At 52.8% G+C, this 17,088-nt stretch overlaps 1 long non-coding RNA gene across 1 annotated transcript; it reads right to left on the reverse strand.

Moving 5' to 3' along the window:
- Positions 1–1,183: 1,183 nt before the first annotated feature.
- Positions 1,184–4,683, reverse strand: LOC129495408 (uncharacterized). The gene is made up of 3 exons (XR_008661528.1): positions 4,432–4,683; positions 4,278–4,346; positions 1,184–1,283 (listed from the first exon to the last, which is right to left on the reverse strand). It is a non-coding gene; the product is annotated as an uncharacterized LOC129495408 (long non-coding RNA).
- Between the last annotated feature and the right edge of the window lie 12,405 nt (positions 4,684–17,088).

The raw sequence follows: 17,088 nt of genomic DNA on the forward strand, positions 1-17,088 counted from the left end.
GGTTGCTCAATGGTTGAGCATGTGCCTTCAGCTCAGGGCATGATCCTGGCGTCCCAGAATCAAGTCCCACATCGGGTTCCCTGCATGGAGCCTGCTTCTCTGCCTATGGCTCTGCCTCCCTCTGTATCTCGAATGAATGAATGAATAAAATCTTTTTAAAAATAAAAATTTTAAATGCTTAAAAATAAGTTGCAATTGAATGTTGTTTACTCCAAAATCACGTTTCAGAAAGCATGGAAATTTAATGTCACCAGTTACCAGTATAAAGTATATTATGACTACACAGAAAGACAATTGATTAGCAGCGTTTCTCTGCTGAAATTATTTGTCTTTGCTTACCTGGATCTTCCAGTTTTTATACAGGAAACAGATGTGTAATTTACAAATACAGATATACACACTGTACAAGGTAAATATGCTAAGCTTCAGTGCTTTTTATTCTGTTACAAAATAGCTAAGTCTAAAGTAATTACCACAAATCTGAAGGAATTCCTGTTTCTTTTCTGCATCGTGTTTGAACAGCATTTTTTTAAATTTTTATTTATTATTTATGATAGTCACAGAGAGAGAGAGAGGCAGAGACACAGGCAAAGGGAGAAGCAGGCCCCATGCACCGGGAGCCCGACGTGGGATTCAATCCCGGGTCCCCAGGATCGCGCCCTGGGCCAAAGGCAGGCGCCAAACCACTGCGCCACCCAGGGATCCCTTGAATGGCATTTAAGTAGTAGAAATAGTAGAAACAGATGGCTCAGTGTTCCTACATTAATAAGTCAGTAATACTTTGACTTTTTAAATTTTTTTTGACTTTTTAAAATTTTTGAAACACTTCCAAGCTTACAGAAAAACTTCAAAACTTGTACAAAGAATTCCCATATTCCCTTCACCCTGATTCCCTATGTTAACATTTTTCCATGTTTTATCATTTTGTCTCATAAATGTGTGTGTGTGTGTGTATATATATATATATATACATATATATTTGTATCTATGTCTACATCTACAAATTATCTTTTTCCCAAACTGTTCAAAAGTGTTGCCTTTTTTGCCCCTAAATACTTGTGTGTACTGCTTAAAAACAGGAACATTTTAACTAATTAATTAATTAATTAATTAATTTTAAAAACCAGGAACATTCTCCTACATAACCACAGTAACCTGTCCAAACAGTTCCAGAACCTCCTTCCGCGATAGCCCAAACGCTGAGAACCACAGTGCTTCCCTGTCTTGCTTCTCTCACAGATTGTGACTTGTGATCTTTGTCCAATGTCTAAAAACTACTGTTTCTGAAAAAAAAAAAAAAAAAAACAACTATTGTTTCGTACTTTGAGTATGGCTTCCTAGTTGTTCGTGGTGGGAGAGCGAATCCAGTCCTATCATCACATCGTGGCTGGAAGTGAACATTTGCAAGTGATTTTTAAAACTAATCACATATTTGAAAATAATTTTGGATTACTTTGCATACATTGCAAGAAACACCACTGTGGGCAAGCTATTCCCTTTCCTAGTCATGATTCCTCCCCACACACTGATTTTTTTTATTTTTTTTCCTCTGAACTGACTTTTAAAAGCAGCTTGCATCTACTATTTTTGTAGAGCAAGTGGTTCATCAACATTATCGAATGAATACATGGGAGCTTCAGCTGTACACGTTTATGCAAAGGAAAGAAGCAAGGTTTGGGGTGGGGTGCTGTATGTTCTACGTGCTACGTACAAACATTTTACACACAGGCCTCATTTAATGTCTCAACAACAGAAGAGGAAACTGTAAGGCTAAATCAAGATGCTAATTCACCCTGGATAGCTGACAAGTGGCAGAGGCAGGATGACCCAGACCCAGAACAGAGCCCATTATTACTCTCCAGTGCTGCTGCTTATTACCCGATGATGGGGAGATACACAATCATTATTGAGTAATAAGTGCTGAATCAATGAAAAACTGGCATGACATTAAATGTTCATACTTGACGGAGTATCAACTATTATATCTAAGAGATACAAGTCTTTGAAAGAAGTTTGCAAAAAAACCATCCTACTTTGTTTTTTTAAAAGATTTTATTTATTTATTCATCAGAGAGAGAGAGAGAGACAGAGAGGCAGAGACGCAGGCAGAGGGAGAAGCAGGCTCCATGCAGGGAGCCGGACGTGGGACTCGATCCCGGGACTCCAGGATCACACCCTGGACCAAAGGCGGTGCTAAACTGGTGAGCCACCCGGGCTGCCCAACCATCCTACTTTGAAAACAGAAGGAACGGCATCTTGAATTTGGTAACTTAAACTTGCTATTTTTCCAACATAGCAGAAAATGAGCCAACAGGGGTTGTTGAAGATTGACTGATTTGAGACAGTGTGTGCACATGCAGGGGTCGGGGGGAGCAGAGGCAGAGGGAGAGAGAGAATCTTCGAGCCGACTTCCCACTGGGCGCAGAGCCTGATGCAGGGCTTGATTCCGGGGCCCCAGGATCATGACCTGAGCCAAAATCCAGAGTCAGCTGCCTAACTGAGCCACCCAGGTGTCCCCCAACAGTGATTTTTTTTTTTGTGAAGTGTGTTAACAATGTGGCTTAATACTTAAATCTTCTAAGTGTTTGAAAAAAAAATTCTTTAAGATCTTATTTATTTATTCATGAAAGACACACCGAGAGAGGCAGAGACACAGGCAGAGGGAGAAGCAGGCTCCACGCAGGAGCCGGACGTGGACTCGATCTCGGGACCCCAGGATCATGCCCTGGGCCAAAGGCAGGCACTAAACCATTGAGCCACCCAGGCGTCCCTGAAAAATATTTTTTAAACACTAAAACATTATTCTTAAAGGAGAAAATATTGAACCTTCTCTAAAGATGAAAGTCACAGGTCACATTCCAAACATTTCTGAAGGAGTTGACCTAAAAATTAGTAATGTCGCTATAATATGCTCAACAGAGTTCTAACAGGGGAAGATGTTATAATATATTTTTAAGTATTTTAATATAAGCTTTGGTTTCACCCACTAAACTAACATTCTTTGTGTAGAATGTTCACTACTCTATTGCAAAGATTTAGTGTCTTCCTCGAAGATTGATAATTTTTATACCATATTTCTCCTACGTGCACGTGTTCCCCTTGCTGCTAGACATGGGTTCTGACCCTATTATCTGACCTCGATGTCCTCTGTCCTGTGCCCCAGCTTGGGTAAGTGGCCCCGTCTCCTTTCCCAATTTCCTTTTGTAACACTTGACCTTACACCTGAGTCTGGTGGTTTTCAAACTGTTCAGAACAGCTTCTGTCTGGGGGGTGTTTGGGGGGTGCAGTCAGTTAAACATCCGACTCTTGGTTTCAGCTCAGGTCACGACCTCAAGGTTGTGAGATAGAACCCCACGTCAGGCACAGCACTGGGCATGGAGCCTGCTTAAGATTCTCTCTCTCAGAGCACCTGGATAGCTCAGGCCGTCACGCATCTGCTTTGGGGGATCCCTGGGTGGCTCAGCGGTTTAGTGCCTGCCTTCAGCCCAGGGCGTGACCTCAGAGTCCGGGGATTGAGTCCCACATCGGGTTCCTCGCAGGGAGCCTGCTTCTCCCTCAATTTATTTATTGAATAAATAAATAAAATCTTAAAAAAAAAAAAAAGTATCTGCTTTTGGCTCAGGTCACCTCCCAGAGTCCTGGGATAGAGCCCCACATCCTGCTCCCTGCTCAGTGGGGAGCCTGCTTCTCCATCTATCCCTCCCCCTGCTGGTGCTGCTCACTCACTCTCTCAAATACATAAATAAAATCCTAAAAAAAAAAAAAAAAGATTCTCTCTGTCCTCCCCACACTTGTGTGTGCTGTCTCTGGCAGGTGGGACTAGGTCTCTGCACCTCGTTTCATCTGGAGCATCTCTACTTTCATCTGCTTACATACCTCCTTCCAAGCTACCTTCCATTTGCATAAAAAGTTTCTCAGTGAAAACAATGGATCTCATCTCGTCTCACTGGAGCCCGCCACCCGTTGGGGACCGTCCCCTCAGCCACAGCCATCCAGGCCTGGCTGGTGACCTCAGCCAGGCAACATGCTGAGAAAGGGGAAGAGCAAAACCCAGCCCAGCCAAGGGCTTCCAGCTTCCTGGTCCAAGGGAGGAGTTCAGGAGGCCAATCTGAGCTGCTGGTGACAATGGCCATGTGAGCAGGTGCAGGCTGACCTGCTACCGCTGTGCTCGCCTTACTGTGCTCCGCAGACACTGGGCTTCGGACAAATAAGCGGTCTGTGGGAACCTCGCAGGGAGCAAGTCTATAGGGGCCACTTTTCCAATAGCATTTACTCACCTCATGTCTCGGTGTCACATGTCACTCCTGCAGCAGCTCAAACTTCTTTATTACATGTGTCCTGGTGACCTGTGACCAGTGATACAGTTTACTGAAAGCGCAGGTGATGTGTAACCTTTTTTAACAGTAAAGTATTTTTAATAGAGGTACGTACATTTTCTTAGCCATAATGCAACTGCACACTTCCTAGTTTCCGGGCCAGAGTACGCCGTGTGGGCCCAGTGCTCCTCCGTGCTGTCACCCGCTCCATGCTGTCACCCGCTCGGAGAAGGCTGCTGTCGTCCTCAGATGCGCGGTCTCCAGAGCCCCCGTCGGGATCGGCCAGCAGCCCCTGAAGGGAACCCTGCGCTGGCAGGCGGAGGCACCATGGGACCGGCCTCCCGCAGTCCTCAGCACCAGGGCAGGGGCGCCGCGGGCCGCTCCTTGCCCCCGCCCCGGCCAGCAGGGAGCTCCCCTCTGCCGCTCCCGCGCCTGCGCACCGGGCAGCTTCTGGAGCGCGGGGCCCAGGAGCCCGGGGAGCAGGCACCTGCCTAAGGTGGACGGACGGGGGACGTGCTCCCTGGGAGCCCGCGCCGACGGCTCCCACCCAGGTCCGTGGGCCTGCGCGGGGGCTGCTCGCCCCCACCTGGTACACCTGTGCGCCACACACGCTCCCATACTCCCGTCGGCAACGCGCACTCCCGCACCCCTGTGCGCCACACGCAATCCCGCACACCTGCGCATTACCCGCTCCCGCCCACCTGTGGTCACCCGCGCTCCCGCCCACCTGTGGTCACCCGCGCTCCCGAACACCTGTGGTCACCCGCGCTCCCGCACACCTGTGTCACCCGCGCTCCCGCACACCCGTGGCCACCCGCGCTCCCGCACACCTGTGTCACCCGCGCTCCCGCACACCTGTGTCACCCGCGCTCCCGCACACCCGTGGCCACCCGCGCTCCCGCACACCTGTGTCACCCGCGCTCCCGCACACCCGTGGCCACCCGCGCTCCCGCACACCTGTGGTCACCCGCGCTCCCGCACACCCGTGCTCCACCCGCGCTCCCGCCCACCTGTGGTCACACACGCTCCCACACACCTGTGCGCCACCCGCGCTCCCGCCCACCTGTGGTCACCCGCGCTCCCGCACACCTGTGTCACCCGCGCTCCCGCCCACCCGTGCTCCACCGGCGCTCCCGCCCACCTGTGGTCACCCGCGCTCCCACCCACCCGTGCTCCACCCGCGCTCCCGCACACCCGTGCTCCACCCACGCTCCCGCCCACCCGTGCCCCACCCGCGCTCCCGCCCAGCGTGGTCACCCGCGCTCCCGCCCACCTGTGCTCCACCCGCGCTCCCGCCCACCTGTGGTCACCCGCGCTCCCCACCCACCCGCGCTCCCGCCCACCCGTGCTCCACCCGCGCTCCGGTGCCGGCAGATGTGCGCGGCGGCGCTCGCGGTCTGGACCGCCGCCTTCTCGGAGGCGTCCCCGCCGGGTGCTGCCGGGACCCGGGACCCCCCACGCGGCAGCCTCCCACCGGGGTGGTCCGCGCTGCTTCCGACGCTTCGCCTCCTCCATCCCGCGTGGCGCCTGCTCAGCCTCCGGGTCTCGGCCGCCACGTGCCCCGCGCGGACGGCACTGCCCGCCCCGGGGCGCCCGGCGACGGCCTCGGCGTGGGCGGGCGGGTAGCGGGAGCTCAGCAGCTGCGACCCACACGTTCACCGAAACAAACCCAGCGGGCCCCGCCCTGGGCTGACTAGAGACCACAGGGGCGCACGAGGGTGAGTGGTGACCCCAAAGACCGATCCCGACCCTCTAACCCCCGGATCCTGTCACCGCGACCCTGTTGGTATCCGGGGCCGTAGCAGGTGTCCTACAGGGATCTGGACGGGCGGCCGCCCCGGGCCAGGTGTCCTCGCGGGCACCGACGAGGGGAGCACGGGGACGCGGAGGAGGTGCGCGCTGGGGGCGGGGCGGGGGACCCGGGCCCAGAAGCTTCCAAGGGAGCGTGGCCCTGCCAAGACCTCAATCTCTGCCTGCTAATACTAATTTGGGATTTCCGGCCTCCTAGCAGCGAGCGGCTCGCAGGCGCCCCAGGGCGCGGCCGCGGAGGAGGCGGGTCCCGGGTCCCTCTCCGGCTGCGGTCTCCCGCGCCCCCTCCTGGCGCGCACACAGAAGTGCGCCCCTCCCGCCCCACAGCTGTTGGAGGCCTGGGGTGCGCTTGGGAGAAGGGGCACCTCAATCCCCTCCCTGCTGGTAGGGGATCCCCGGGGGGCTCAGCGGTTTGGCGCCTGCCTGGGGCCCAGGGCCTGATCCTGGGGTCCCGGGATCGAGCCTGCTTCTCCCTCCGCCTGTGTCCCTGCCTCTCTCTCTGTGTCTTTCATGAATAGATATATCTTTAAAAAAAGGAAAAAACCTCTTTGTAAGAAAACATCCTTAAATAGCACGTTCTTGGCCCCACTGCGTCTTGAAAAACACTGGTCCCAAGCTCTGCCCTGTGCCCCGTCATCTTTCCCCGGGAAACTCAACTCCCTGTTGATGGCCCTCGCCTTGCTCTCCTTCCCCTGACTTCCTCATCAACAGAGACGTTTCCTGCAACCCCACCTGCCTCCGCGGAGCCAGCCTGGGCCTTGTCACCCCAGAAAGTGACGTGAACCGTCCCCACTCTGATCCAGTCCCCCCTGTGTTCTGCTCCCCTCCTCGGGTGCCCCCTGGATGGTAACTATTCAGCCCAATCCAGACTGCTCACCTGGGGGCATCTAACCTCCGGGGCATCTAACTTCTCTCTGGACTTAACTTACTCTCTCTCTCTCTTTTTTTTAAGATCTTATTTATTTATTTGAGAGAGAGAGAGAGAGAGAGAGAGAGCACATAAGAAAATGTGTAATAGAAGATACATTTATAGCAAGATACATATATTACTGAAAAAAAATCCAGGTGTAAGTAGACCTGTGCAGTTCAAATCCAGGTTGTTCCAGGGTCAGCTGTAATAAGGAAAAGCAACCAATAGAATCTTAAGAAGTATTAGGATGCGTTCACAGGTAGAACAAATAACCCTATGTTATCAACGTAGTTTGTAATTATTTACAAATTATGATTTTCTTCTAAAAAGGATTTGGATAGGGCAGCCTGGGTGGCTCAGCGGTTTAGCGCCACCTTTGGTCCAGGGCATGATCCTGGAGACCCGGGATCGAGTCCCACGTCGGGCTCCCTGCATGGAGCCTGCTTCTCTCCTCTGCCTGTGTCTCTGCCTCTCTCTCTCTCTCTCTCTCTCTCTGTGTGTGTGTGTGTGTGTGTGTGTCTCATGAATAAATAAATAAAATCTTTAAAATAATAATAATAAAATTAAATAAATAAATAAAAAGGATTTGGATAAGATAAACTTATTTGTCTTTAAGATACCTATTAACATAACTGAAATCTAAATCCTATCCGGACTGTATTTATATAGCCAAGTAAAAGTAATCCTTCTCCTTAAAAGAAAACTTAACTCTTACCAATATTTGTGTTTAAGAAGACATCTTTCTTCTTAAAGAAACGCACACACACACACACACACACACACACACACACACACACAGAAGACCATACAAAAATGTTCTGCTTTAACAGTCTGGAGAATGCTTTGGAGGTGTTGGGAAGCTGGTGAGATCATGCAGTCCGATAACTGCAAAAACACTTTTAATCCCACCCTCTAGTAAGTCATCAAAAGCCTGAGTGCAGGGGAGGGGCAGAGGCAGAGGGAGAAACCGACTCCCCACTGAGCAGGGAGCCTGAGTGGGGCTGGATCCCAGGACCCTGAGGTCATGACCTGAGCTGAAGGCAGACGCTTAACCCGCTGAGTCCCCCAGGCGCCCCTTAATTTACTCTCTTGTCTAACCTGGATTCTCCAGTTCGTTCTACTCTGACTCTCACAAACACCACCCCCTCTTTGGACTGCGGGCCCTCCTCTTGTTTAACTGCCAAGAGTCAACCCCAAGTGGCTTTCACACACATTTTCTTTCTCCGCAGACCTTTGTTCCTCCTGCCACCCTCTTGTCTAGGCTGGGAACCCGGCCTCGGCCCCCGGAGACAGTGGAAGCCCCCACAGCCCCCACGAGCATCCCCACCTCCACCTCCACGCCCACAGTTCCCTGGCTGCTACCACCAAGGGCATGACCCCTTCCTGTCTAATCCCTCCATGGACCCCCGGGGTCCTGCCTCCTTTTTTTCTCCCCCAAGTTTCATTTCTTTGGGTATCCCTTCTCTCCTATGGCATTGAGGTCTCTGTTTTCTTTTTTTTTTTTTTTAAGATTTTATTTATGTATTCATGAGAGACAGAGAGAGAGAGGCAGAGACACAGGCAGAGGGAGAAGCAGGCTCCATGCGGGGAGCCGGACGTGGAACTCGATCCCGGGACCCCAGGATCTCGCCTTGGGCCAAAGGCAGGCGCTAAACCGCTGAGCCACCCAGGGATCCTGAGGTTTCTGCTTTCAATAAATTATTCTTGTCTGCTTCTCCCTCTCCCTCTGTGCCTCTCCCTGCTCCCCTCTCTCTGTCTCTCTCAAATAATAAAATCTTTAAAAAATAAATAAACTCAGCAGGGAAACTTGTACTAGTTCAGAGGATCTGATGGGCTGAGGAATGAGGGGTCGAACTGGCTCCCCTGGGAAGGAAGCCAGCAGGTTTGAAGGCAGTGCTCACTAAGAGAGCTGGAAGGGTGACAGGTGGATGCTTCCAGAAGGTGGAGGGCTGACGTGTCAGGTTTCAGAGACAGTTCTGGAGAGTTCTAAGTCCAGACTAGTTGCGGGGGTGGGGGGCGGGCATGAGGGTGGGTGCTTTAGGTAAGTTGGAGGGTGAAAGTCAGGAGACAGGAGGCAGCTGGGTAAGTGGCTTTACGCGCATAAGCCGAGGTGATAGCAGAAGTTGGAGTCCACGGAGGGACTTGGCCTAGATTTTCAACAAATAAATGGCCACCACTTACAAGGTGCCCACCAGGTGCCACGTGTGCTTCCAAGTGCTTTCCACATTCGTGTCCTTTACACGTTGGCAGCCGCCCATCAGCCCCGCTTTACAGATGCGGGAACCCAGGTGAGGGAGGGGGCAGGGTCAAAGCGCCAGCAAATGGAGCTGCAGACACCAGGCTGCCTCTGCCTCTGGTTCCAATGACAAGAAGACGCCACCCAAGAGGAGGTGATGTTGGTGTCAAGCACGGACAGGAAAGGAAGGCCTAGAGCCAGATGAAGGCCTTTGTGTTCCGCGCTGTTCTGGAACTGCCCTGGACAGCTGGCTGACTTCGCAGGAGTCAGACGGGGACAGGACAGTCATATAGTCATTCAGACTGGCAGGGGGAGGGGGGGGACACCTGAGGGCAGGGGAGGGACTCTGGCCCGATGCGGCTGGGCAGCACCTAGAACTGTGTTCTGGAAGGAAAACAGGAGCATGTGGCCGTGGTGGTCAGACCCCCGGGGCAGCCAGGAGCCAGAGCCCACCCCAGGGAGCACTTGAAGCTCACCGAGCCCCAAGGGGGGAGAGCTCAGGGCTGGAACCGGCCAACAAGGAATAACACCTGCCTGCGTCCACACCCGGGGAGGCGGACCGGTGAGGCCGGCTGGGGCCCCAGCCCAGGGGCGAGGACCAGCTCAGAGCCTGCACCAGGGCCCCCGGGGTCCCTCTCAGGCCTGCAGCTCTCCAGGCCCTGCCCCTGCTCCCCCTGTTCGGGGCCTCGCCTTGGTTTCCCTCTGGTGCCGAGCCGGGCACTGCCGTGGGCGGGGAAGCCCAGCAGAGGGCAGCATAGGCCTGGGGCTGTGGGGGCGCCCGGGGTGGGACCCGGTGGCCCTGCCCTGCTGGTCTGGGCAAAGACACAGGATGGAGCAGGCCTGCGTTTCTGTAGGAGCTTCCACACCACTCAGGGCCTCCCCAGCCCGGCTGGTGGCTCAGTGCGATGACAGGAAGTAGGGCCCCCCCCCCAGGTTTACAAAAGCAAACCTGGGAGATGTCATGAATTTGGTTCCAGACCACTGCAAAACAAGTGAATTCAATGAAGCTTTTGGTTTCCCAGGGAACATACATATTTTTAAACTGTATTGTAATTTATTAAGTGTGCAGTAGCATTAGGTCTAAAAAACAGTGTATGTACCTTAAAAATACTTTACTGCTAAAAAACTGCTAAGTAGCACCTAAGGTACCCCAAGGAACGCGCCCTGATGGCTCGCAGTCAGCCTCCGCCAGGCCCTTGCCCCCGGTGGGTTCCTCCCCTGTCCTGCCCTCTTGCTCCCACGGCCCTGGCACCGAAAAGGGCAATGATGCTCAGAAGTGCCCCTCCTGGGACGCCTGGGTGGGTCAGCGGTTGAGCATCTGCTTTCGGCCCAGGTTGTGATTCTGGGGTCCCGGGATCGAGTCCCACATCAGGCTCCCTGCATGGAGTCTGCTTCTCCCTCTGCCTGTGTCTCTGTCTCTGTCTCTCTCTCTGTGTCCCATGAATAAATAAATACAATATTTTTTTAAAATAGAAGAAGTGCCCCTCCAGGCATGGGCATGGCCACGTGCCCCTGGACCCTCTCTGGGGGAAGCTCCTGGGGGCCCCAGTGGCTCAGTTGGTGAAGCATCTGCCTTCTGCTCAGGTCTCCATCCTGGGGTCCTGCTGCTCGGGCTCAGGGGGGTCTGCTCTTCTCTCCCTCTGCCCTGTTCCTGTTGTCTCTGTCTCTCTGTCTCTGTCTCTCTCTCTCTCCCTCTCTCTCAAATAAATAAATGAAATCTTAATCACAGATGAAGGCCCTTCCGTCCTTCTCACCCCACTCTTGGGATTTTTTTAGTGATTGTATTTTTTTTTTAATTGTGGTAAAATATACCTAACATAAAATTTACCATCTTAACCATTTCAAATGTGAACAGTTCAGGGGTGTTAAGAGCACTCACATTGTCCCCACTCTCCGTTTTTTTTTTTTAATTTTTATTTATTTATGATAGTCACAGAGAGAGAGGCAGAGACACAGGCAGAGGGAGAAGCAGGCTCCATGCACCGAGAGCCCGACGTGGGATTCGATCCCGGGTCTCCAGGATCGCGCCCTGGGCCAAAGGCAGGCGCCAAACCGCTGCGCCACCCAGGGATCCCTCCCACTTTCCGTTTTTATTGTGATTTTGTTTTTACATACGGAGCCTGAGGCACACGGAGTGAACCGCAAAGAAAAGGCAGAGATCTGGAGAAAGATTTTGCGGAGAAAAATATGGAAGGAATCCAAGCAGGGTCTGAGAGGCTTTTCAGGCCGCAGGGCCCTAAGGAACTTTCCAGGACACATGGCCCGGGGTTGGGGGGGCACATCCAGTAGCCTTCCCTGTTCATTGGCCGCACAGAACATGCAGCTCATCTGGAGGGGTAGTGAGCACCCCGAAGGGATCCCCGCCCATGTCCAGAAACAGGACCAAAAGCCACTCAAAAATCTTCTCAAATATCGCTTTGAAAATAATCTGTACAGTATGTAAATGAGAGGCAGTTAGGATTTCCTTTTTTTTAATTAAGCAGTAAAATGCCTTAGATATTTGGCCTTTGATGAGCTACAAAGCTGAACAGAATTTGAACCCCTAATATTAATACTAATGGCTAATTTTTTTAAGATGTTATTTATTTATTTGACAGAGTGAGAGAGAGAGAGAGAGAGAGAGAGAGAGCAAGCACTCCGGCAAGGGCAGAGGGATAGGGAGAGGGAGAAGCAGACTCCCCGCTGAGCAGGGCTTGATCCAGGGCCCCGGGATCATGACCTGAGCTGAAGGCAGCCACTCAAGCCCCTGAGCCCCCTGGGGCGCCCCATGGCTAATGCTGAGCATCTCCTGTGAGCCTGGCTGCGGGCTAAGTTACTCCCCCCCCCCCACTCAGGCCTTTGCCCTGGAGGTGCCATTAGCAATTCTATGCAACAGAGAAGTGCAGGGAGGCCCACGGACTGACTTGCTTGAGGTCACAGAGGAAAAGAGTGGGAGAGCCTAGATTGGACCCACACCCTGGCTCCAGTGACATGGCCTAAGGACCCCATCTGTGACCAGCACAGCTCTGGGGGCTGGAGGGCGGCCAGGAGGTGGGCTGGGGGTGGTCCTGTCCTGCGAAAGCTCAGAAATGGGTGGAAGGGTAAGTCGTGTCCCCCCTCCCCTTTGAACAATGTCAGGGTCACGGGTCCTGATGAGCTCCCATTGTCCTAAATCTGTTTTGATTGGCAAATAGCCGCATAAAACCTTTAATGAGTAGTCGGTGCAACCACAGGGGCCTTCACACATCCGCTCACGGTCACGCCCCCTCTTTCTGCCAAGTGCCTCAGTGCAGGACTAAAGTCACCAAAGCAAGCAAAAATAATAATAATAATAATAATAAAGTCACCGAAGGACCAGAGAAAATCCTGAATGTTCCTCCACTCCCAACATTTCCCCGGTGCCGCCTGGGGAAGCCCGCCCTCAGCCCTCAACCTGTTCCTCCTTCAATATTGACTTCGCCGCCCAGCCTTTAAGGACCTGGACCGAGAGCACCTGGCGGGGAGACAGCCCAGGGAGGGAAGCCGTGTTTCCCGTGACCCAAAAGGCAGAGAGAGAAAGCAGGACAGGAAAGAGGGAACGATGGTCTATTTTCCTGTGCTTGGAATGCATTTTCGGCTCTTATGTTTCAAGCTAATGAGAGGTCGGAAGAAAGAGGGGTTGAAACCTCGTTGGTGCAGGAGCAGGTGCAGGTGCAGCGCGCAGCGGAGCACCCGGGCATCTCACCGACCTCCCCTTTCTGTGGCTCCCGGGGCCCAAGTTCTCCTCCCAGGGCCTGCGGCCACCACCTTGTCACCAGGCAGGGACCCTGGGGAGGGACCCCGCGGCCACTCTGACTGTGACAACCCAGTGTGTTTCTTTCCCAGCCACCAGCCAACAAAATCCACAGCCTCCGGAGCCCCGGGTGGACCGTCTGCAGCCACCGCGCTTCCCTTTGTCACTGTTCATTGTGTTTTATAAAGGAGGCCCGCTGGCGGCGGGCGCAGGAGCGCGGTGTCCCCAATGTACTTGAGATTTAAGGGTTTCAGCAGAGGGGCGCCTGGGTGGCTCAGTGGGTTAAGGGTTTACCTTCAACTCAGATCATGATATCAGGGTCTGGGATCGAGCCCCACGTTGGGCTTCCTGTTCAGTGGGGGACTTGGAGGGGGGTCGGCTTCTCCCTCTCCCTTGGTCCCTGCTCCTATTTTCTCGCTCACTCACTCTGCCTCCCAAATAAATAATTCTTTTTAAAAAGTAAGGGTTTCAACAGAAATGGGATGCTAACACAGCAAAAAGCAAATCCAAATGACAAAAAATGCCAGGAGGGCGGAGACAGCCCCGCCTGCTGTCCGTGTGGCCCTGGCCGCACCCAGTCCCACAGGTGCTGGTTTTCGAGCGCGGCGCCTGTGCTCGCGTCACCTGTGCTCGCGCCACCTGCGCTGTCGGAGCTCGTGCATCCCCGGTCCCTCCGTGCATCTGGCCAGGGGGTCCCCCGGTGAGGACCCCCATCCCAGTGATTACCAGCTAAGACGGACTATTTCCGGCTCTCTCAGCAGACAGAATCAGATAAGCATTCTGTTGGGGGTGGGGGAATGTCATTCTCTTGGGACTTTCTCATCCCATCCTGTTGGACCAACTATAAATGTCCACTTTGATTTCTTTAAACCAGGGTTTCCCAATCATGGCCCTATTGAAATTGGGGGCCAGATAATTCGTTGTTGTGAGGAGCTGTCCTATGAGTTGTGGGATATGCCCTCGGGGCCATGAGATACCAGTCGCATCACCCCCCACCCCCATCCCCAGCCTGGCCACCAGAAACATCTCCAGATTTTGCCCAGTGTCCTCGGGGAGGGCAAAAGCACCCCCTGGTATGAAGAGCTGATCTGGTGGTTAGAAGCCGAGGGTGTCGCCAAACCTTCTGCAACGTCCAGGACTGCCTCTACCACAAAGAACCAGCTGGGGCCAAATGTCACCAGTGCTGAGAGCCCTGCCCTGTCTCACCTGGCATAACTCACGTTTCTTGGCTTTGCATCCTAACCAATTCCTGTTTGACACAGTCCTCATTAAGATTTTTCTTCCTAGGGGCACCTGGGTGGCTCAGCGGTTGAGCATCTGCCTTGGGCTTAAGTCATGATCCCGGGGTCCTGGGATCGAGGCCCGCATCAGGCTCCCCACAGGGAGCCTGCTTCTCCCTCTGCCTGTGTCTCTGCCTCTCTCTGTGTGTCTCATGAATAAATAAATAAAATCTTAAAAAAAAATTTTTTTTCTTCCTGTTCAAAGGACTGAAAGAGCTGTGTGAAAGATAAGAGCTTTGAAGAGGGAAGGTATGCTTATCGCAAAGGTGGGGCTCTCCCAAGCTCTGTGGATGGAGGGAGCCTCTCCAGAGGGGGAGGGTGGCGGGGAAGCAAGGCTAGAGGGGAATTGACCCGTGGGTCCGAGGGAGTGATGATCGTTGTAACCTCCTCGATGCTGACCCCAGAACCCTGGTTTGTAGAGAGTGTCCCCCCTGGGGACATCCAAGCCACAGAACCAGGAGCGAAGGGCAGCAGGAAGTCTGGAGCACTCAGGGGCTGCGTGGGCAGCGGTGCCTGCGACAGGGCAGGGGACTCCGAGACGCCCAGGAGCTCAGATCACGTCCTAGAATCCACTACAAGATCTGACAGTAGGACGGTGGGTGGCCAGGACCATCCTGGAGGTCCTAGGACGCATGAGCTGGGACACATCTCAGCAGATGAGAACTCTTACTTTGAACGTGGTTCTCTGGGAGAGCAGAAGGAAACGCTTACACGTGGTGTTTATGGTTTCCATCAGGGTTCCTCTCCCCGACTCAAAGCCAGAAACAGCCTCCTCAGAGATGCTCCAAAAGAACTGGATGAGGCTTGGTTGTTATGAAACCTGTTTTCCATTCCCTGTCGCTGCTGTGGCCAAGGGCATCTCCCCAGCAACCCGAGTTGGGTCTGCCCAGCTGGTAACTGAACTTTAAATGACTTCCTTCGCTTTCTGGAGGAAGAAGCTTGAGCTGCACGACTGTCTCAGCTCCCCTCGCCCAGGAGAGTCCCAGGAATGACCTCTCTTGTGCCCAACGTGGGAGGCATGTCAAGAAGCACAGCTCACCTTGGCACATTTCAGAACTCTGGCAGGCAGCTCATGGATGAGGCATCCCATGGTCCTTGGCCTTAGAGAGACTGGTGTTACGGAGAGATTTCCACATTACAGGAATCCCTCCCTGCAATGCCATTCAGTCTCTCTGCCCTGATTTCCCAGCATGGGAGGAAGAATAACAGCCTCCAAAGTCCGTCCACATCCTAATCCCCAGAACCTGGGAATGGGATCTTGTATGGCAAAAGGGATTTTGCAAATCCAACTAGCAATCTTAAGATGGGGAGATTGTCCTGCGTTTTCTGGGTGGGCTAGTGCCACCACAAGGATCCTTACAAGGGGAGAGCTGGAGATGAAAGAAGGTGATGGCTGACAGAGGCAGAGCTTGGGGGGATGCTCTTTAAAGATGGAGGAAGGGAGGCACTTGGGTGGCTCAGTTGGTTAAGCATCTGCCTTTGGCTCAGGTCATGATCCCAAGGTCCTGGGATGGAGCCCTGCATCAGGCTCCCTGCTCAGCGGCAAGCCTGATTTCCCTCTCCCTCTGACCTTTCCCTTCAACTCGTGCTGGCTCTGTCTTTCAAATAAATAAATAAAATCTAGAAAGAGAAAGAAAGAAAGAGAAAAAGAAAGAAGAAAGAAAGAAAGAAAGAAAGAAAGAAAGAAAGAAAGAAAGAAAGAAAGAAAGAAAGAAAGAAAGAAGAAAGATAAATAGATTAAGCGGTGATAGGCCAAGGAACCCAGGCATTCAGTAGGACCTAAAAAGGCAAGGAAATGGGTTCTCCCTCCACCACTCCCTGCAGGCGCTCTGTCCCTATGAGCACTCCTATCTGGATCCTCCCCCTTGAAGGTCTCTTAATACTCATTTTAGCCCAATTTCACCTGTATTCATAAGTTGGAAAGGAGAAGGGGTGATGTGAGCCCTCTGTCTCCTCTCTGTGGTCCTGCTTGCAGACTAATCCAGAATTATTTCTCAGAGCTCTATTCTTTCCCTGCCTCGAGCCAAACAAGGAGTCTCCCTTCCTAGCAGGCACAATGCAAAACCAGGTTGTTTACCAGGGAGTTTTACTGCTCCAGGCTTCGGAGGGAGGACGTTTGAAGAACTGCTTGTTCCTTGTCCTGACTCTACCACCTTGGTACTCAGATTAATGATTCGCTGGTGGTGTTCCCTTTATGGCCAGGCACTTCCAGGGGATTTTGCAAGGATCCATGAGTTAATATTTGGAAAGAACTCCTCGGACTCCTACATAAATAAAAAATCTCGCAAGTCGTAATCCTTGTAATGAGTCCCTTTAAAATCCCAAAGCAGGGGCGCCTGGGTGGCTCAGTCTGTTAAGCGTTTGCCTTGGGTCATGATCCCAGGGTCCTGGGATGGAGCTCCCTGTAGGGCTCTCTGCTCAGTGGGAAGCCTGCTTGTCCTTCTCCCTCTACCCTCACCCTTGCTCGTGCTCTCTCTCTCTGAAATAAATAGTCTTTTAAAAATAAAAAAGCAATAATATTCCAAAGCACTGAAAAATCCGCATTGCTCCCTAGTCATAGAAATTAGTCGCACACACGCACATAGTTCTGTGCCTACTTGGTCCACTCACAACGGTAGTCACAGGCACTCAGGAGGTACCAGGCAGGGAGCTTCTCATCAACCTGACGATCTAGTTGACTTAGGGATGTAAAGATCACAGGAGTTCCTGGGAGGAAAACAAAGCCCCGGGGGTGTGCTCACTTCTGCCCTGACAGTCACCAGCCATGGGAAGGGCCCCCCCTGCAC

Source organism: Nyctereutes procyonoides, unplaced genomic scaffold, assembly GCF_905146905.1.
Source record: "Nyctereutes procyonoides isolate TBG_1078 unplaced genomic scaffold, NYPRO_anot_genome, whole genome shotgun sequence".
In the NCBI taxonomy this organism is placed as follows: Eukaryota; Metazoa; Chordata; class Mammalia; order Carnivora; family Canidae; genus Nyctereutes; species Nyctereutes procyonoides.